Source organism: Cololabis saira, chromosome 16, assembly GCF_033807715.1.
Source record: "Cololabis saira isolate AMF1-May2022 chromosome 16, fColSai1.1, whole genome shotgun sequence".
NCBI lineage: Eukaryota > Metazoa > Chordata > Actinopteri > Beloniformes > Belonidae > Cololabis > Cololabis saira.
The window spans coordinates 41,567,502-41,589,837 of NC_084602.1; the positions used below are offsets into that span (position 1 = coordinate 41,567,502).

Here is a 22,336-nt window from a genome sequence, read left to right on the forward strand (position 1 = left end):
GATGGAGACGCACATTTTGATGTATAACACACTTGGGGGCACGTTACGGTTCGGGCCGTATTAACTGCCGAAGGAATGGCATAAATTTTGCCAAAATGACATGATTAATTCAAAATGGCCGACATCCTGTTCGGTTTCGGGCATGACCCCAAGAGACTTTTCTTTAAGTTGCCCCATGATACAGTTGTGTACCGATTTTCGTGAATGTACGTCTAACCGTATCGTGGGGCTTGAGCCACAAAGTTTTCAAGGGGGCGCTGTTGAGCCATTTTGCCACGCCCATGAATGCAAACCATTAAATATCACATTTTTCGCCAGGCCTGACTTGGGTGCAAAATTTGGTGACTTTTTGGGCACGTTTAGGGGGGCAAAAAGGCCCTCCTTTCGTCAGAAAAATAATAATAACGCGAAGAATTCCTACAGATACAATAGGGCCTTCGCACTGAAGGTGCTCGGGCCCTAATAAAGTAGAAATTATAATACATACACACATACACAATACATACAATCAAGGAGCAACAGTACAGATAACAGAACAGTATGGTGGGAGGTAGTGTGTGGTGACCGGTCAAAGTGAATGGGCAAGTTTAAACAGGTGAGTCTTGAGTTGTGTTTTGAATGTGGTGATGGAGTCTATTTGTCTTATGTATGGGGGGAGGGAGTTCCAGAGTCTGGGTGCCGTACAACTGAAAGCTCGGGCACCCATGCTGCTAAGGTGTGAGGTGGGAGTGAAAAGAAGTCCAGCAGAGGTTGAGCGGAGGGTACGGGAGGGGGTGTATTCTTTCAGTAGGTCACAGAGGTAGGTGGGGGCTAGGTTATGAAGGGCTTTGTGGGTGAGGAGGAGGTTTTTATAAATGATACGGTATTGGACTGGGAGCCAGTGGAGTTGGATAAGAACGGGGGTGATGTGGTCAGATGACTTGATGCGGGTGATGATCCGGGCGGCCGAGTTCTGAATGAGTTGTAGTTTGTTGGTGAGTTTGGTTGGGAGGCCAGTGAGGAGAGCATTACAGTAATCGATACGGGATGTGACGAATGAGTGGACCAGAATTTCGGTGCTGGATTGGCACAGTGCTGGACGAAGTCTGGAGATGTTGCGGAGGTGGAAGAATGCAGTCCGGGTGATGTTGTGGATGTGAGGTGCAAATGAGAGTGTGCTGTCCAGAATGACGCCGAGGCTCTTGACGTGGGGGGAAAAGGGTACCGGGAAGCCGTCGATGATGATGGGAGGGGCGGGAGAGGGTTGTGACTTGGTGAGGGTGGATTTGGAGCCGATGAGAAGAGCCTCAGTTTTATTGCCGTTGAGTTTTAGGAAGTTATTGCTCATCCAGGTATTGATGTCGTGTAGGCAGGTGGTGAGGGAAGCGGGAGGAATGGCAGCGGTGGGGTTGGAGGAGATATATATCTGAGTGTCATCGGCGTAAGTGTGAAAATGGACCCCATGGTGACGGAGAATTGAACCTAGGGGTAGGAGGTAGATGGTGAAGAGAAGTGGACCCAGTACTGACCCCTGGGGGACACCCATTGTGACACCCGTGCATCCGGATTTATGGTTCTGTAGTTGGACAAACTGTTGACGGTCAGTGAGGTAAGATGAAAGACAGGAGAGTGCAACACCAGTGATCCCAATGCCAGCCAGGCGGTCCAGGAGTATTGGGTGAGAAATGGTGTCGAAAGCTGCGCTGAGGTCCAGGAGGATGAGGATGGTGAGTAGGCCGGAGTCAGCTGCACGGAGGAGGTCGTTAGTGATTTTAACCAGGGCTGTTTCAGTGCTGTGATTGGGGCGGAAACCGGATTGGAAGGGTTCGTGGAGTTTATTTGAATTTAGGTGGGACTGTAATTGTGCTGCTACCACCTTTTCCAGAGTTTTGGAGATGAAGGGAAGGTTGGAGATGGGCCTGTAGTGATTGAGGTCAGATGGGTCTGCACCTGGTTTTTTTAGGGTGGGTGTGATGGCAGCTAGTTTGAGGATTGGGGGAACGGTTCCAGTGGTGAGGGAAGAATTAATTATTTTGGTAATCATGGGGGAAATGGATGGCAGACATGCTTTGACAAGCAGGGTGGGGAGGGGATCGAGCTGACAGGTGGTGGTTTTGGCTTTACGAATTAGTTCTGAGATGGTGTGTTCTGATACCGGAGTGAAATTGGTGAGAGGACTGGAGAGGGGTTGGTTGGTGGTGGTTATCCATGGTGGGTCATTTGTGGAAGAGCGTGTTGAGGCCAGTTGATGGTGAATGATGTTGATTTTGGAGCTGAAGAAGTCCAGGAAGGCGGTGCACTGGTCAGTGGAGATGTCTGGAGGGAGGGTTTTTGGAGGCTGAAGTAAGCGGTTGACGGTTGAAAAAAGGACTCTATTGTTTCCTGTGGCAGAATTAATGAGGTTGGAGTAATATGATGATTTGGCGGTATTAAGTGCATTTTTGTAGAGCTGAAGGTGATCGGAGTACTTTTGGATGTGCACAGTGAGTCCGGTCCTTTTGCAGAGTCGCTCCAGTTGACGGCCTGTGGATTTGAGCTGGTGGAGGTCAGGGGTGAACCAGGGGGCAGAGTGGGTAAATGAAACTGAGCAGGTTTTAAGTGGAGCCAGGGCAGTGAGAGAGGAGGAGAGACAGTTATTGTAGTGTTGTACCAGATCGGCAGGGGAGGAGGATGAGGGGGGATTGGGGAAGGAGCTGATAAGGGTAGAGAGATCTGTGGGGTTGATGTGTTTGATGTTTCTGAAGGAGATGATCCGTTGTTCTTTGACTTTGTGCAAATGCGTGTGGATGTCATAAAGAATGGCTTTGTGGTCCGAGATGGGGAAGTCCATGATAGTGAGGTTGGCGGGAGTTATGTCTGTGCAGCAGATTAAATCGAGAATGTGACCTTTGCTATGTGTTGCGAGGTTGACGTGTTGTGTGATACCAAGGCAGTTTAGAAGTGATGTGAAGTCGTTTGCTAGGGTGCAGGATGGGTCGTCAATATGAATGTTGAAATCGCCATGGAGGATAACAGTAGGGGACATTGTGCATACAGATGTTAACAGTGACGAGAATTCAGTAAGGAAAACAGCGGAGGGTTTTGGTGGTCTGTAGATGGTAATGATGATGATGGGTTTGGGTCCAGAGAGTTTTACAGCTAGGCATTCAAAGGAGGAGTGTTGGGGGACAGTGAGAGCAGTGACTTTTATGTTTTTACGGTAGACGCAAGATAGTTGCCGTTCAGAACGCATACGCGTGACGTTGCACGTATCCTGCGTTCATTTGGCGCATCGACAGGCACGTTCTTGATAAGACACTGAAAGCGTACGCGACCTGCAGTTCTCACTCTGGCCGCTAGTATCGCTGTTCCCGGTCTGATCCCCGCTGGCACTTCTGCTCTCAGCTGGAGAAATTTCCCCATGCAGGTTAACTTGCCCCTTGTTAACTCACTTTAATTTTACACCAGAATTTTTTTATTTTTTTTTATTGAAAGATGGATACAAACAAACAAAGCACATAAAAGTCATATCCGAATTACAACTTTTGCCTTGGGTTGAGCAACATCAGTATTACAAAATATACACTGAGAATCTAATTATTGTACAACATAAAATAAAAAATAAATAAAAAATAACTCACAAGGGCCATCTTATATTAAATCATATCTTTCAAGTAAAGAAAACAGTTTAAGGGCTTTCTTTTCTTTAACAAGACTCAAGGACTTACTCAAGAGCTTTAGCTCATTTCTCCAATGGGTCAAACATGGTTTGGTCTTAAAAAAATCTACATTTGTGAATGAAGAACTTTCCCAATAACACCAAATTATTAAGGACAAAGTCCAAATTCTTTTCTTCAACAAAATAATATTATTCTAGTCTATTCCACCCATTTTTTGGAAAATCATATTAAGAACAATAAACCAGATTGAATGTCTATTTGTAATGAAATATTTTAAGTATTTCAGTTTCAAGAAACCATTCATAATATTGAAATCAATCACATTCATTCATGTCAATCTTTCTTATACAGTATATTGACAACTATTTCTCCATATGAACTTTATGTCAAAGCATTCAAAAGTTATGGCAGAGAAAAGTATTCTAGGGGGCGCTGTTGAGCCGTTAGGCCACGCCCATTAATGCAAACCATGAAATATCAAATTTTTCGCCAGGCCTGGCTTGCATGCAAAATTTGGTGACTTTTGGAGAACTATCAAATATGGACCAATCAGATGAAGGGGATGCGCGCTTTTCCGCGTCGCCACGGTAACACTTTTGAAAGAGAAAAGTAATGCGTGTAGTCGCAAGATGGAGACGCACATTTTGAGGTATAACACACCTGGGTGCACGTTACGGTTCGGGCCGTATTAATTGCCGAAGGAATGGCATATATTGCTCCAAAATTACACGATTAATTCAGAATGTTCAAAATGGCCGACTTCCTGTTTGGTTTCGGCCATGGCGCCAAGAGACTTTTCTTTAAGTTGCGACATGATACAGGTGTGTACCGATCTTCGTTCTTGTACGTCAAAGCGTATTATGGGGCTTGAAGCGCAAAGTTTTTTCTGTCTGAACCAATCAGATGAAGGGTGGGCACGCTTTTTGGCGTCTAGCGTCGCCATGGTAAAGCTTTTGAAAGAGAAAAGTAATGCGTGGTGTCGGAGGATGGAGACCGTATTGTGGGGCTTGTGGGGCTTGAGGCACAAAGTTTTCAAGGGGGCGCTGTTGAGCCATTTTACCACGCCCATTAATGCAAACCATTAAATATCAAATTTTTCGCCAGGCCTGGCTTGGGTGCAAAATTTGGTGACTTTTTGGAAGAAGAAGAAGAAGAAGAAGAAGAAGAAGAAGAAGAAGAAGAAGAAGAAGAAGAAGAAGAAGAAGAAGAAGAAGAAGAAGAAGAAGAAGAAGAAGAAGAAGAAGAAGAAGAAGAAAAAGAAAAAGAAGAAGAAGAAGAAGAAGAAGAAGAAGAAGAAGATTTTTTTTAATTTTTTACAAACACACTTTATTTACAGTTTCAAAGGATACAGTTCACATCACATGTCATAAAGTGCTGAAGTGCCTAAACAAAACAGAATACCCAATAAATAAATGGCTACGTCAGCATTTCAGTCTTGAAGAAAAAGTGCAAAGTGCAGTTCATCATTTAAAACATTACACAAGACAGGGCTTCCGGTTGGTGAGCAGATGGAGTAGACGTGTTTCGTGAGTGCTCCCGTGAGTGCCAAACTTTTTAAACCACCAAGCCCTCAAACTTTCAAACTTTTTCCTTTAAAAGGGATTCCCTGTTGCTGTTTTTCTTTTTTTTTGTCTCGAACGAGCCCACTTACCTCCGAGATGGCTTCGAAGAGCGGCAAGTCGGGAAAAAAGGACGAGGCTGGCGCTGTCTTAACCCTGGCGGCCATTACCGAGCTGGAAGAACACCGTGCTGCCCTGGCCGCCGAGTTCAAAAATACTTTCAGTCAGCTCGACTCCAAACTCGACCAAACGCGGCTCGCGGTCGAGGACCATGGCCAACGGGTTTCGTCCCTTGAACTCGCCACAGAAGACCTCAGCCAGCGAGTTACGGACCTTGAAGGCATCTGCTCGACTCTACGGGATGATAATGCTCGGCTGAAGGCTAAGGTGGTGGATTTGGAAAGCCGAAGTAGAAGGCAGAACATCCGTATCCTGGGCTTACCGGAGTCTACCGAGAGCGGGTCTCCAACGGCTTTCTTCTCCAAGCTGCTGTGTGAGGTGTTCGGGAACGATACGCTGCCGTCACCGCCAGAGATAGACAGAGCGCACAGCTCGCTCGCCGCCAAGCCGGCCCCGGGACAGAGACCGCGTCCGGTCATCCTCCGCCTTCACCGGTACCAGACGAAAGATCTCCTCATCAGGGAGGCGCGCCGGAGAGGAAAGGTGGAATATCGCGGCCACCCCATCCGGATAGTGGAGGATTACAGCCCCGAAGTTGCCAGCCAACGAGCGGAATACAGCGGAGTCATGTCGGAGCTATACCAGCTGGGTCTGAAGCCGGCTCTGCTCTTCCCCGCCCGGCTCCGGCTCACGCTGTCCGGGGGGGCCAGGAAGTGGATCGGCTCCGTGGATGAGGCGCGCAAATTCATCACGAGTCGCAGCAAAACTTCAAACCCGCCGTAACGGGACCGTTGGAGGCTGTCACGGCTCCGCCTGCAGCCCGGTGCGGCTCACTGACGCTCACGGACTGACTTTTTTTTTTCTCTCTCTTTTTTTTTACGTGAGCCACATTATTCCTGAGGGGAGGGTGAGTACCCCCGCGACAACCAGTATTTTCTCTGTTGTTAGTTTTACTGCCCTTTTGCAAATATTATTAATTTGCAGTTCTTTTTGGCTATTTGAGGGAAGGGGGAAAATAAGTGGTGAAGAGGGAGAGAAAAAAAAAAAAAAAAGCCTTTCCGATTAACCTATAAGTTTTGTAATAATTGTAAGCTGTTAACCTTACTTTTACGCTGCTTAAGTCGGACGTTTTATATTTTATATTTTTGTACAAATATTTCTGGGCTCATATCGGGACTTCCAGGTCAAGATTTGAGAGGGTATTTCTTTTTTTTATTTATATCTACACGTTTTAAGGTGCTAATATGTATACACCCATGATACGGGAGCAAAAGCTATTAGTGTGTAGGATAGGAAGATGCGTTATTGCACTTTGTTTGTTTTGAAGAGCTTGCTGCTTTTTTTTAATTTTTCTATAGCAGCTGTCTTAGTGGGGGTGGGTGGGTCGGGGGGATATGTCACTGCCAGAAACTTTGCATTAACTCTTTTCAACTCATTACTTAATGTGGGTCACATTCAACCTCCTTTCCGTTTTCTTTTTTTTGCCTAGGTCATTGTGCACACCTAATTTTTCCTCTTAGATATTATGAGTAGATACTTGAAGTTGGTGAGCTGGAATGTTAAGGGTCTGAATCACCCTGTTAAAAGGAAGAGGATCTTCTCACATCTAAAACACCTTAAAACAGAAATAGCCTTTCTACAAGAAACTCATATTCGCAGTTCTGATAATAGCCGCCTGTTCCCGAGGTGGTCAGGGCAGAGATTTCACTCCTCCTTTCAAGCTAAGGCCCGAGGAGTTTCAGTTCTGATCAGTCAGGATGTTTCATTTGAGCAGCACAATGTGATTTCTGACAAGTTTGGTCGCTACGTGATCGTTTCTGGGAAATTATTCAATACATTGGTCGTACTTGTGAACGTTTATGCCCCTAATTCAGATGATGCAGTCTTTTTTGAACGACTGTTTTCACTGCTCCCTGACCTTAATACATATTCTCTCATACTTGGTGGTGATTTTAATTGCTGGCTCGACCCAGTCCTAGACCGATCCTCTACCAACCCCGGCACAGCAAGTAAGTCAGCCCGTCTTATTCAGGCGTTCCTTTCTGACTACGGTGTTTGTGATGTGTGACGTTCTTTACATCCATGTGACAGAGAATACTCCTTTTTCTCACAAGTGCACCACACATACTCGAGGATTGATCATTTTTTTATTGATAATCAACTGATTCCCCTGGTTCATTCCTGTGCTTATCAGAGCATTGTCATTTCCGACCACGCTCCTGTGGTTCTAACCATGTCCCTTCCTGACCTACCTCAGAGAGACAGACAGTGGCGATTCAATTCAACTCTGCTGTCGGACACAAATTTTGTTAAATCAATGGAAACGGAAATAGCCTTTTTCCTATCCACGAATATGACTCCAGGAATGTCTAGTCTAACTGTCTGCGACTCCCTCAAGGCTTATCTCCGGGGACAGATTATATCCTACACTGCTAGGGTGAGGCAAAAATCTTATAGGGAGCGATCAGACCTTGCCCGCCAAATCAAAGAGGTCGATGAAGAATATTCTCGGACTAAATCCCCAGATCTTTACAAAAAGCGGCTAGAACTTAAAACTAAATTTGACCTGCTTACCACTCACCCAATTGAACAGTCACTTCTGAAAAGTAAAACCAGGTTTTATGTTTATGGAGACAAATCTGACAAATTATTAGCCAACCAACTTAAAGGCTCTAAGGCTAAACAAAATATTTCTAAGATTCGATTACCAAATGGCCATGTAACTACAGACCACTTACTCATAAATGAAGCATTCAGGGACTTTTATACCCAGCTATACACCTCGGAATCTCAGACTGATCGAGATGAGATTGCGGACTTTTTAAATAGTCTTAGTATTCCCAGTCTTTCACCAGATCTAAGGAAGACATTAGAAGAACCGATATCCCTGATGGAAATTACTCGAGCCATTTCTTCACTGCAGTCGGGTAAATGTCCTGGCCCTGATGGCTTCCCGGCGGAATTTCTAAAGAAATTTTCTACTCTGCTTTCCCCACTGCTATCTACAGTTCTTTCAGAATCCTTCAGCCACGGTTCCCTCCCTCCTTCTTTTTCGGAGGCCTGCATCACCCTCATAGCTAAAAAAGGGAAGGATCCTACTGAATGCGCCTCCTACAGGCCCATCTCCCTCTTAAACACAGATGCTAAAATCCTAGCTAAAGTCCTAGCCCATAGGCTGGAGAATGCCCTCCCCACAATTATATCTGAAGACCAAACTGGCTTCATTAAAGGTAGGCAGTCTTACTTCAACACAAGGCGACTGTTCAATATTATCTACTCTGCCTCTGAGGCTATCCCTGAATGCGTTGTCTCTCTGGATGCGGAGAAGGCATTTGATCGCGTCCAATGGGATTATCTCTTTGCTGTGCTGGACAGGTTTGGTTTTGGTCCGAACTTTGCTCTGTGGATTAAACTTCTCTATTTACACCCAACAGCCTCAATTCGTACTAACTCTCAACGGTCAAAACCATTTAATCTGCATCGTGGAACCCGTCAGGGGTGCCCCCTTAGTCCCATGCTTTTTGACATGGCTATCGAACCGCTTGCCACAGCGCTCCGATCTTGTGAGGATGTGTCCGGTATCTGGAGAGGTGGCAGGGAACATAAGGTTTCGCTTTATGCCGATGACCTCTTGCTTTTCATCTCTCACCCTCTGGCCTCATTACCCCCTGCGCTGTCACTTCTCAGTCAGTTTGGGAAACTCTCAGGCTATAAACTGAATCTCAGCAAAAGTGAGCTTTTCCCTACCAATCTCGAATCGCATGCTTTAGACCTTTCCAATTTTCCCTTTAAAATCGCAAATGACAAATTCTCCTATTTAGGCATATCTGTGACAAGGAAACACAAAGACCTGCTCCAAGAGAATCTTATCTCATTGTTAAATGAGACCAAACAAACCCTTACACAATGGTCACCCCTGTCAATGTCTCTTGTGGGTCGCATCAATTCAGTTAAAATGACCATTTTACCTACATTTTTGTACCTTTTCCAGACCTTACCACTCTTTATTCCTGGTTCTTTTTTTCAGTCCCTTGACTCAGTTATATCTTCATACCTATGGCGGGGTAAACGGCCACATCTGAACAAAACTCACCTTCAAAAAATTAAGTCTGCAGGTGGTCTGGCCCTCCCAAACTTTCGTTATTATTATTGGGCTGCTAACCTGCGCTGCCTTGCATTCTGGTCCTTCTACTGCGACGGCGCTGACCGCCCTGACTGGGTGGCGATGGAGTTACATCCAACTGATGACCTGTCAATTCCTGCCCTACTCGGCTCCTCACTTCCACTTCCTTTACTTAAATCAATCAAAAACCCAGTGGTTAAACATTCTCTTAGAATTTGGGCCCAATTTAGGAAGTTTTTTGGTTTTCACAGCTTCTCTCTTCTTAGCCCCATTGCATCAAATCACTCTTTCAAACCATCCCTTGAGGACCCCACCTTCCAGGAATGGCACAGGAGGGGTATGATTCGTTTTAGAGATATGTTCATAGACGGCACCGTGGCATCTTTTGAGCAGTTAAGTAGTAAATTCAGCCTTCCAAAATCACATTTCTTTAGGTATCTTCAGGCTAGACATTTTGTTCTTTCCCAGACACCCAGCCCTGGTGCATCGATAGGCTTGACCACAGTTGACAAAGTTCTTGCCACAGACCCATTCAAAAAGGGGCTCATTTCGTCTTTCTATGGCATGTTGCTGGATCTTAAGAGTGCCCCTACAGATAAACTCAAAGCAGCATGGGAGCAGGACTTAGGGCTTCCCTTATCAGAGGATACCTGGGAGTCCATACTCAAACTGGTTAATACAACCTCCCTGTGCGCACGTCACTGCTTAATTCAGTTTAAAGTGGTACACAGGGCTCATATTTCCAAAGCAAAGTTATCCCCCATGTACCCAGATATTAGTCCATACTGTGTAAGATGTAAAGTAGCAGAAGCCTCTCTCATCCACATGTACTGGTCCTGCCCATGTCTAAACAAGTACTGGATGGAAGTATTTCATACTCTCTCTCTGGTGCTTAAAATCAGATTAGAACCAAACCCACTGACTGCCCTGTTTGGGGTCATGGAGGGAGGAAGGAAGTTAACCACTTTACAGGGGCACACTTTGTCTTTTGCCTCCCTTTTGGCTCGTCGGGCAATTCTGTTCAGGTGGAAGGATCCCTTCCCTCCTACTCGTGCACAATGGCTGGAAGACATCATGTCCTGCTTAAAACTGGAGAAAATTAGATACTCGCTTCAGCAATCAAATAAGTTCCAGAAAGTGTGGGGACCTTTTCTAGAAGCATTCCAGACCCTGTGAACTATACTTCATATTTCTTTTATATTCCTAGTGCAGGCTTTTGATGTTAGAGTGACCTCATATTGTGATTAGTAATCTGGCAGTGACAGGGGAGGGATTAGTTTGGTCTGTAGTTTGTTTTTGTTACTATTTTATATTTTTTCATACTGTTTAATTGTTTTTTATATTCTGTACACTGGTGTATGCTATGATTAACATGCCCATGCCTACTCAAAATATTTGTAATTGACATGCAGCATTTCACCTTTTTTACTTTGTGAAAATTTCAATAAAAAGATCTTGAATTAAAAAAACATTACACAAGACATTATTATAACACCAGAGGTTCTTAAAACAACCCAAATCATTCATCAATTTATAAAAATTGAATTCCAGTCTTAGTCTACATCGGGTGTTGCAGCGCCACACTGAGGCGGCCTCCTGAACTGCTCTGTCCTCTACTCTGTTTTTTCTGGATATATAGATCGCCATCTTGGCTTCACCAGAAATAAAATTTAGCAGTTGCCACTTTGTTTGACTTCTCTTCCTGTATCCTGCACCATAAATAAAATTTGTGTTGCAAAAAGTCTCATTAAAAAGACTAAAAACAGTGGTTAAAAGAGTGAAGAGCTGTGAAAGTCTCTTACACTCACTAAAAACATGGAAAACCGTCTCGCGAAGGTGACAGAAAGGGCACTGGTTTGACACAGCAGGATTAATGACAGAGATGAAGGCATTGGTGGCGATGGCTCCGTGTAAAATCCTCCACTGGAGGTCGGCTGTTCTCTTCTTGAGGGGAGGTTTGTATAAAACTCTCCACTGTGGACGCTCTCCATCTCCTCCCAGCTTGTCAGTCCATACAGTGGACGCCCTGTCACACAGTCCTTTTTTGTTGACAGCTTTTACACAGTTTTTGTAGAGGGATTTTCTGTCGGCTGTGTGCAAGCTGAGCAACTGAGGGTCGTTGAGGAGAGGTCCGTCCAGCTCTCCAAGTTGGGGACAAATCAACACCTCCGGGAACGGGTCCCGGTGATCAGGTTCAGTCCCTCTGCTGTAGTCCATCAGGAGGCTTCTCTCCCTCCCAGAGAGCCTCTGCCTCCACAGCTCCAGAATCCTCTGGGTCACCCTGGTGGACTGGATGCCCAGCAGAGAGCCCACCGCCTGAGAGTCCGACAGCGCCGGCCCTGCGGTGTCCACCAGCTGTTTCAGGACCAGGGTCTTGGTCCTGCACAGCGCTGCCGTCAGCCCAGGCACAGCTCCACTGCAGACATCCAGCCTGGCTCCATGAACTAGTGGTTCTCTCAACAACCAGAACAGAGAGTTAGAGCTTTTTCCTGAATCACATTTAAAAAGGGCCCATGATTTAAAAACACCCTGATAAAAAGGAGGTAACCCATTTAACCTTAAAAATTTAAAATCGGTTAAAAACAGAGCAGCATCCAGTCCCAAGTTACTCACACGTCTGAGTATGCAGCCGGCCACTTCTCTCCACACCAGATCTGCCGGCCCTGACAAAAACCTCTGAATGAACTGTAGTCTGAAGGTGGCAGTTCTGCTGGCCAAGTGGATGAGGCCCTGTCCCCCCTCCTCTCTGGGTAAAAACAGCACCCCCTGTGGCACCCAGTGAAAGCCATCCCAGAAAAAGTTGACAAGCTTTGCTTGGATCTGGGCTAAAAGACCTGATGGAGGATCCATACAGGCTAAACGGTGCCAAAGCAGGGAGGCCACAAGATTGTTTAGCACAAGAACCCTGCCTCGATACGACATCTGAGGGAGCAGCCATTTCCAGTTTTTTAATTTGGCTTCAATTTTTTCAGTGACGCCCTCCCAGTTCCTCCGGATCGTAGCCTCGTTCCCGAGGAAGACGCCGAGGTATTTCAGGCCGTCAGTTTTCCAGGACAGACCCTGGGGAAGAACTGGGAGACCGTCACGCCAACTACCGACAGCAAGAGCTTCACTCTTGCTCCAATTCACCCTCGCTGCAGACAGAGTGTTGAAAGAAACTGTTAAATTACATAAAATGTCAATATCATTTTGGTTTTTAATTAAAACAATAACATCATCTGCGTAAGCAGATAAAATGATGTTTTCACTAAAACCAGGTAAAATCAGGCCACGGATTCTTGTGCGGATCTTGCAGAGGAGGGGTTCCAGGGAGAGTGCGTAGAGCATCCCAGACAGAGCGCAGCCCTGCCGAATGCCTCTACGCACCCCGAAAGGAGCACACAGACTGCCATTAAACTTCAGTACACTCTCAATGTCACTATATAACACCTGGATCTTGGCAATGAAACCAGTGCTGAACCCAAAACTCCCCATGGTTTTCCAGAGGAAGCTGTGCTCAACACGGTCAAATGCCTTTTCCTGATCTAACGAAATGAGACCAGTATTTATACCCAATGAGCTAGAGACCTCCAAAACATCTCGAATTAGGTAGACATTGTCTAACATGGACCTGCCGGGCACACAATAGGTCTGATCCCGGTGGATGACCTGCTCCATAGCTTCTCTAAGCCTGTTGGCCAAAGCCTTGGACAGGATGTTATAATCAGTGCACAACAGTGACACGGGGCGCCAGTTCCTGATGTCCTGCAGATTCCCTTTTTTTGGCAGCAGGGAAACCACAGCCCTCCGACAGGACAGTGGCAGAGAACCTGAGGTCAGACTTTCATTAAACACCTCTAGAATGTCAGGTGCCAAAACACTCCAGAAGGCTTTGTAAAATTCAACCGTCAGGCCATCGATGCCAGGAGACCGCCGTCCCTGCATACCCTGCAGAGCGGCGTGTAGCTCCTCCATCTGCAGTGGCCGGTCTAGCTGTGAGTTGGTCTCCTCAGAGACCTGAGGCAGTTCACCACAGAACCCCTCAAACAGATCATCATCCTCCACATACTCGCTGGTATAGAGGGATGAATAAAACTGCACAGCTCGCCTTCTTATCTGACCAGGTTCAGTGAGCTCCTGCCCCGTGTCAGAGAGCAGAGAGTGGATCATTTTCCTCTGTCCATGCTTCTTCTCCAGGCCAAAGAAGAAGCTAGAGGGAGCATCCATCGCTGTGATGTTCTGGACCCGGGACCGGACCAGTGCCTCCTGTACCCTGGTGTCCAGCAGGTTGGCTAAAGCCATTTTTTTGGACTTGAGGATTTCAATATATCCTCGATTTCCTGTGGAAGCACTCATTGTTTCCAGCTCCACAATCTCAGTCTCCAGGTCTTTCATAGACCGACAGATGTCACGTGTGACATTGAGAGTATACTGCTGACACAAAAGCTTTATCTCAGTCTTGCCATGGTCCCACCACTGCCTAAGACAAGTAAAATCATCTTTCCTGTGTCTAAAACCAGTCCAAAAATAACTAAAAGCCTCACTAAAACCCTTGTCAAATGTTAAAACTGAATTAAAATGCCAGTATGCACTCTTGGGTAAAATGTTCTTTATGGTGACATGACATAAAACCAAAGAATGATCTGTAAAACCAGCTGGCATTATTTTACACAGCTTAAAAACATTAAAATGGTGCTTAAAACAATAAAAACGATCAAGTCTGGCTAAGGAGATTCTATCCTCTCTCAGGTGGGACCATGTGTACTGTCTGCAGTCTGTATGCATCCTTCGCCACACATCCACCAGGCCGTGGGAGTAGACCAGCTGCTTCAGAGCGTGTTGGGAGGCTGGATGAGGCTCTGCATGATTACGGTCTAAAAACTCGTACTCGGTACAGTTAAAATCCCCACCCAAGAATAAAAAATCCTCCGACCCACAGCAATTCAGTCTAGTGTTGACTTTTTCTAGAAAGCTCTTCCTCTCTGCACCGTTTGTTGGAGCATAAATATTCATAAAAAACAGTGTGTGATGTTCAAACTGTGCCTTGACTAAAAGACACCTCCCCTTCACCACATGCTCGACCTCCAGGGACGATGGAGTAAAGTTCCGAGAGAACAGGAAGGCCACTCCACCGCTGAGTGTGGTGTTGTGGCTCAAAGCCACCTCTCCTTCCCACTCTTTATTCCAGTCCACCTCATTGCCTTCATCACTGTGTGTTTCTTGTAAAAACAACACAACAATATTTTTCATCCTTGCTGTGTCAAACACCAGTGCCCTCTTCCTTGCCTCTCTGGCACCATTCACATTCAACGTCCCCACTCTAAAAGAATCCATTGTTATGGAGATGTTAAAAGCAAAAACAGTAAAAGAGATAAATAAAAGTAAAACCAACAGCTTCAACATCATTAAAAACCGAGTTGCTTTCTCACCTTAAGCATTTGTTTCCTCAGTCTAAAAATTTCCTGATCAGTGAGATCTGATGTAGCTCGGTTTTTAATGACACGTTTCGCTGAGTTATAAAAAGTGAGCTTGTCAGGAAAAAACTGCTCTATATCCAGGCCTTTCATGCCTTTTGTCTGCTGCAGGAACGCCTTAAACATGGTTTCAGAGTATAGTTTCTTGTCCTGACTGGCAGTCATCTGACTGCACGACATGTCACTGCAGTCAGGGAGTTTTTACCTGCCATTGTTTATATAATAATTGCTCGGGGGTTTATGTTTATGTTTATGTTTATGTTTATGTTTATGTTTATGTTTATGTTTATGTTCATGTTCTGGATCTCTGGAAAGCGTCTAGAGACAACATCTGTTGTATTAGACGCTATATAAATAAAATTGAATTGAATTGAATTGAGATAGGCAGCCTTCACTGTCGCTGCTGTCTGCAGCACTTGGTTTTGCCCACAGCCGACCAGCCTTACAGCCCACAACATCCTTCTGCATATTTTTTCGTTTGCTGCACCGTTTTGAAGGATGAAGATCACAGACCTCCATGACCTCAGCAGCTGCACCAGCCTCACACAACTCATCAGGCCCTTTACCGGTTTCACCCAGCTCACCTGTTATTTTTTCTGTTTCACCCAACTCACCAGTGACCCAACCGGTTTCACCCAGCTCACCTGTTATTTTTTCTGTTTCACCCATTACTTTACCAGTTTCACCCAGCTCACCTACCTCACCCAGCACACTTGTCACCTCACCCAGCACACTTGTCACCTCACCCAACTCACTTGTCACCTCACCCAACTCACTTGTCACCTCACCTACTTCATACAGCTCAGGTCCAAGCCCACCTGTCACCTCAGCTGCCATTTCACCACCTTCACCTGCACCACTCTCCCCCTCACCACTCACCTCAGCACAACCACGGTCCCGGCTCTGTTCCTTCTCCACCTGTTCTTTCTCCACCTGACTCTCAACCACCGGAGCGGATGAAGCCGCGGGGGGGTCCGACCCAGACTGAGCGTCTGAGTCAGCTCCCCCCACAGCCCCATCCCCCCCCGCGGCATCAGGACTCCGCCGCGCAGCAGGAGCTGGCCGCTCGGCGGCCGCGGCAGCGGTGGCCGTCACCGTCCCCCCAGCCGAGCCCGTGCGGTTAGGACAGGCCTTAATGAGGTGTCCCACCTCACCACAGCCGAAACACTTCACAAGAGAGGAAGTCGCAAACAAAACATAATCAAAGTCGTCCACTCGAACAAAGAAACGATAATTAAATTCCTCCGTCTTGTTATTTAGGATCATAAAGAGCTGTCTACGGTAGGATACAACATGTTTTAGTAAAGGTGACTTGCAACCAGACAAGATCTTTTTAACTGGTGATATCACCTTACCGTGCCGAGACAGCTCTCGAACCAGGAACTCATCGCTAATGAATGGAGGAACGTTTGACAGTGTTATCTTAGATGCTGGCTGCGTAAGCGGCAGCACAGGCTCAAACAGCCCATTCACCGTGATGCCTTTCTCCACCAAACATTTCACCTGGTCCTCCTTCTCCAAAAACAAAACCACAGCTTTGTTCATGCGGGCAGCAGACATGACAGAGCTGTGCCCGATGATCTCCCCCACAGCCAAAGCCACCTCCTCCACGCTGCACGGAGAGCCGGCACCGACTTTGATGCCATGCTTCCGAGACAGCTTGGAGAAGCCACTGGCAGCCATTTTGGCTTCGAGTGGTCCTCCAGCCAGACAAAGCCTGGCTGGCAAAAACACACAAAAACAACTACAAACTTAAATAAAACTAACCAAACACAACACTAAACAACTGATACAAACACCACTAACAATACATGATAGAACAAAGGACAGAAAATAGAAAAATCCACCATCCACTCTAAGCTCTTCCACTCACACTCCTCTAACAGGAAGAAGAAGAAGAAGAAGAAGAAGAAGAAGAAGAATTCCTGCAAATACAATAGGGCCTTCGCACTGCAAGTGCTCGGGCCCTAATAATAATGCTGTGGTTTTATATAGCTTCCTTCAAGGCACCCAGAGCTTTACAGAGATCATTATTAATTCATAAACATTCTCCCCGGTGGTAGCTCCGTCTGCAGCCACAGCTGCCCTGCAGACTGACGGAAGCGTGGCTGCCATATCGCGCCAAACAGCCCCTCCGACCACCACCAACATTCATACACACTCAAACACATTCACACGATGTTATAATCTCCTACATCATCCAATACTGTCCTGTAAAAGTGTCCGTTGTTCTAATCTGCTACCGCTGCTGCTGCTACTACTTCTGCTACTTAATATAAGTAGCTTTTCCAACTGTTGCTCTGCTTACTGCCCCCTATCGGTCACCACCGGTATGACGGGCTGTCCTGGCTTACTATGCGAGGTACGCTGGGAGCCGAACAGACGCGTACGCAGGCACCAACTGCACCTGTAACTACGCCTTAACCTGGAGAAGGTTCAACCATGTCCCTCGGAGACTCCAGGGAGTTCCCCTAACCTGGAGAAGGTTCAACCATGTCCCTCGGGGACTCCAGGGAGTTCTCTCCTAACCTGGAGAAGGTTCAACCAATTCCCTCGGGGACTCCAGGGAGTTCTCCTAACCTGGAGAAGGTTCAACCATGTCCCTCGGGGACTCCAGGGAGGTTTGGACACCACCATGGCTGCCCTCCGTCACCCATTCTGATCAGAACTTATATGAAAAGAACTTCTAGGTGCAGCCGCGGTGTGGTGGGGAGCCGGTTTGGTAACCTCAGAATTGGGTCTGGGTTGTGTTGGCTTCACCAGTCCAAGACCTGCTACCCTCAATTAGGGCTGGGCGATATATCAGTAAACTCGATGTATCTCAGCTCCTACTCTGTGCGATGTACAAAATGACTATATCATGAATATTCAAATATACATTGTCAAACATTTGCTTTTAGCCGCGGGCATTAAATTACAGGCTTTTCTCACTATCTCGTCTCGTCTCTCCTTCTCAGAGAGATAAAACAAGCGAACCCAGTGCTGCTGGTGTCGGCGCTGCTATCCGGTCCGCCGGTCAGTTCCACCTCACTTTCCCAAACTCGACCTGTTTAAGCTCATCCACGTGGTTGCTATGCGCGACTCTTTTCAAAGCAAACTGGGACGGTTTAGTAAAAGGAGGGATGTTTTCTCCTCACTGGGACGGTTTAGTAAATGGAGGGATGTTTTCTCCTCACTGGGATGGTTTAGTAAAGACGGGAGGGATGTTTTCTCCTCACTGGGATGGTTTAGTAAAGGGAGGGATGTTTTCTCCTCAGTGGGATGGTTTAGTAAAGGGAGGGATGTTTTCTCCTCACTGGGATGGTTTAGTAAAGGGAGGGATGTTTTCTCCTCAGTGGGATGGTTTAGTAAAGGGAGGGATTTTTCCCCTCACTGGGATGGTTTAGTAAAGGGAGGGATGTTTTCTCCTCACTGGGACGGTTTAGTAAAGACGGGAGGGATGTTTTCTCCTCACTGGGACGGTTTAGTAAAGACGGGAGGGATGTTTTCTCCTCACTGGGACGGTTTAGTAAAGACGAGGGGGATGTTTTCTCCTCACTGGGACGGTTTAGTAAAGACGGGAGGGATGTTTTCTCCTCACTGGGACGGTTTAGTAAAGACGGGAGGGATGTTTTCTCCTCACTGGGACGGTTTAGTAAAGACGAGGGGGATGTTTTCTCCTCACTGGGACGGTTTAGTAAAGACGGGAGGGATGTTTTCTCCTCACTGGGACGGTTTAGTAAAGACGAGGGAGATGTTTTCTCCTCACTGGGATGGTTTAGTAAAGACGGGAGGGATGTTTTCTCCTCACTGGGACGGTTTAGTAAAGACGGGAGGGATGTTTTCTCCTCACTGGGACGGTTTAGTAAAGACGAGGGGGATGTTTTCTCCTCACTGGGACGGTTTAGTAAAGACGAGGGGGATGTTTTCTCCTCACTGGGACGGTTTAGTAAAGACGGGAGGGATGTTTTCTCCTCACTGGGACGGTTTAGTAAAGACGAGGGGGATGTTTTCTCCTCACTGGGATGGTTTAGTAAAGACGGGAGGGATGTTTTCTCCTCACTGGGATGGTTTAGTAAAGACGGGAGGGATGTTTTCTCCTCACTGCGACAGTTTAGTAAAGGGAGGGATGTTTTCTCTTTACCCGTCGGTGCCGCTGAGCTTTTTTCTTCCAGAGCTGAGAAACATCACCTAGTGTTGCTTAAATGTGGCCACATGAAATCAATCACTATCATCGAAACAAAGTCAAACAAGACTATATGATGTCATATTTCTAAAAGTAAGTGAAAGTGATGCAAAGTAAAGGATGAGTATAAAGGTGCTCTATAAATATAGTGGGGCCCTCCTGCTCAGAGCAGCTCATCCCAGGTAAAACCATCCCAGGTAAAACCAGGTAAAACCAGGTAAAACCAAGTAAGACCAGGTAAAACCAGGTAAAACCAGGACCAGAACATGTTTTTAGCAGATGTTCTTCGGACAGGGAGTCAGAGAGATGCAACGTGCTGTTTCTGTTTTGAAATTACACTTTTTATGTTTGTGCCACTCACTGCTTAGTAACTGTTTAATAAATACAGTTTTGGTGAATTTGACTTATTCCCCCTTTTTGCATGAAAGTTTAAAATGAGCATACAGTGGGGAGAACAAGTATTTGATGCACTGCCGATTTTGTAGGTTTTCCCACTTGAAAAGCATGTAGAAGTCTGTCATTTTTATCATAGGTACTCTTCAACTGTGAGTGATGGAATCTAAAATAAAAATCCAGAAATCACATTGTATGATTTTTAAGTAATTAATTAGCATTTTATTGCATGACATAAGTATTTGATCACCTGTCAACCAGTAAGACTTCCGGCTCTCACAGACCTGTTAGTTCTTCTTTAAGAAGCCCTCCTGTTCTCCACTCATTAACTGTATTAACTGCACCTGTTTGAACTCGTTACCTGTATAAAAGACACCTGTCCACACACTCAATCAAACAAACTCCAACCTCTCCACAATGGCCAAGACCAGAGAGCTGTGTAAGGACATCAGGGATAAAATTGTAGACCTGCACAAGGCTGGGATGGGCTACAGGACAATAGGCAAGCAGCTTGGTGAGAAGGCAACAACTGTTGGCGCAATTATTAGAAAATGGAAGAAGTTCAAGATGACGGTCAATCTCCCTCGGTCTGGGGCTCCATGCAAAATCTCACCTCGTGGGGCATCAATGATCATGAGGAAGGTGAGGGATCAGCCCAGAACTACACGGCAGGATCTGGTCAATGACCTGAAGAGAGCTGGGACCACAGTCTCAAAGAAAACCATTAGTAACACACTATGCCGTCATGGATTAAAATCCTGCAGCGCACGCAAGGTCCCCCTGCTCAAGCCAGTGCATGTCAAGGCCCGTCTGAAGTTTGCCAATGACCATCTGGATGATCCAGAGGAGGAATGGGAGAAGGTCATGTGGTCTGATGAGACTAAAATAGAGCTTTTTGGTCTAAACTCCATTCGCCGTGTTTGGACGAAGAAGAAGGATGAGTACAACCCCAAGAACACCATCCCAACTGTGAAGCATGGAGGTGGAAACGTCATTCTTTGGGGATGCTTTTCTGCAAAGGGGACAGGACGACTGCACCGTATTGAGGGGAGGATGGATGGGGCCATGTATCGCGAGATCTTGGCCAACAACCTCCTTCCCTCAGTAAGAGCATTGAAGATGGGTCGCGTACCTAAGTAGCAGCTATTCTTCCTGGGGTCCATACACATAAAAGAAAATACAATACATAATATACAATATACAATACACGATATACAAAGGTTTTACTGAGCAGTATAGAAAATGAAATACATGATTGCAATTTATTCTATAAAAAATGATTATAAATAATTAATGTAATGCATTCTACAGTATTAAATTACAAAGAACACATGATCATAATCCACTTTACAAAATCAAATACAAAAAAACAAAAATAACACTCTAGTCATGTAGTAAATGACAACAAGTGTTTCTTTATAGCATATTTAAATGACAATTTACTTTGTACTATATTAATGTGGGGTGGTAACCTGTTCCAATAAGTTATTGACGTATACATAGCTGATTTTTTGAGGAGGTTCGTTTTTGGAGCAGGGAGTGTCAGATGCCCAAGGCTGGCAATTCTGGTGTTATGATTATGTCTGTCACTTGACTTTAATAACTGTTTGAAAAAGTACTCCGGTGCTTGATTTGAAATAATGTTTCTGGCAAACATGAGGACACTGATTTCAAGTTTGTTTTTAACTGTTAACCAAGACAGGCATGCATGCATATATCCTATGTTTGTGCGAAGAGAACAGTTAAGTGCCAGTCTGGCAGCTCTGTTCTGAACAAGCTGAAGTTTGTTCAGGTCTCCTTGCGTCGCTGCTGACCATACTACAGGACAGTAATAAAGGTGACAGAAAACTAAGGACTGTATCACTTGACCCATGCTTGAGGATGTCAAGTAGAAGGAGCACTTCCTGACCATGGCTATGCCTCTGCCCATTTTAGTTACAATGCCTTCAATATGGTCCGACCATGACAATTCACTGTCCAATAGGACACCAAGCAGCTTAGTTTTCTTAACCTGTTCTATAGGTATACCTGACATTGATAGATGCAGCTGAGGATCACGAATAAGCATATGTCTGGTGCCAAAAACAATACTTTTTGTTTTGGTCACATTCAGTGCTAGTTTGTTATTATTCACCCAGTTGGACACCCTCTCTAGGTCCAGATTTAAAGTAGTTACTAACTAATTTAATGAAGGGGCAGTACTATACAGAGTTGTGTCATCAGCATACATAACCATGTTTGTATTCATAGTAGCATAAGGAAGATCAATAGTAAAAATAATAAAAAGTAAGGGACCTAAAAAGCTTCCTTGAGGAACTTCACATTTGTTATAGTTACTTTCAGATAGGCTACAGATAGGCATAGTCTATATGTCATGCAATAAAATGCAAATTAATTACTTAAAAATCATACAATGTGATTTTGTGGATTTTTTTTTAGATCCCATCACTCACAGTTGAAGAGTACCTATGATAAAAATTACAGACTTCTACATGCTTTTCAAGTGGGAAAACCTGCAAAATCGGCAGTGTATCAAATACTTGTTCTCCCCACAGTATATTAATGCACTATGAACAAAAATGTTTTAATGTAGACATATAGAACCATCATACTGGTGTGATTGTATGCATCAAAGTGTTAATTCAAGGCTAAGGCAAAATATTGAGATATATATCGCTTATCGTGACATGGCTTGAAAATATTGAAATATTATTAAAAGGCCATATCGCCCAGCCCTACCCTCAATTGAGTGGTTCGCAGCTGGGATGAGAATCAGTAGCTCCAAATTAGAGACCATGTCATGCACCCTCCCTGGTTCGGGGATCAGGTCCTGGCCTCGTTGGGGGAGTCCAAGCGTCTCAGGGTCTTGGTAACAAGTGAGGGAT

General features: G+C 45.5%; 1 protein-coding gene across 2 annotated transcripts in view; it reads left to right on the plus strand.

Annotated features, from left to right (window-relative positions):
• The window catches only part of LOC133462724 (NACHT, LRR and PYD domains-containing protein 3-like), a 228,676-nt gene that overhangs the window by 130,074 nt on the left and 76,266 nt on the right, over window positions 1-22,336 (plus strand). The window lies entirely within an intron of this gene.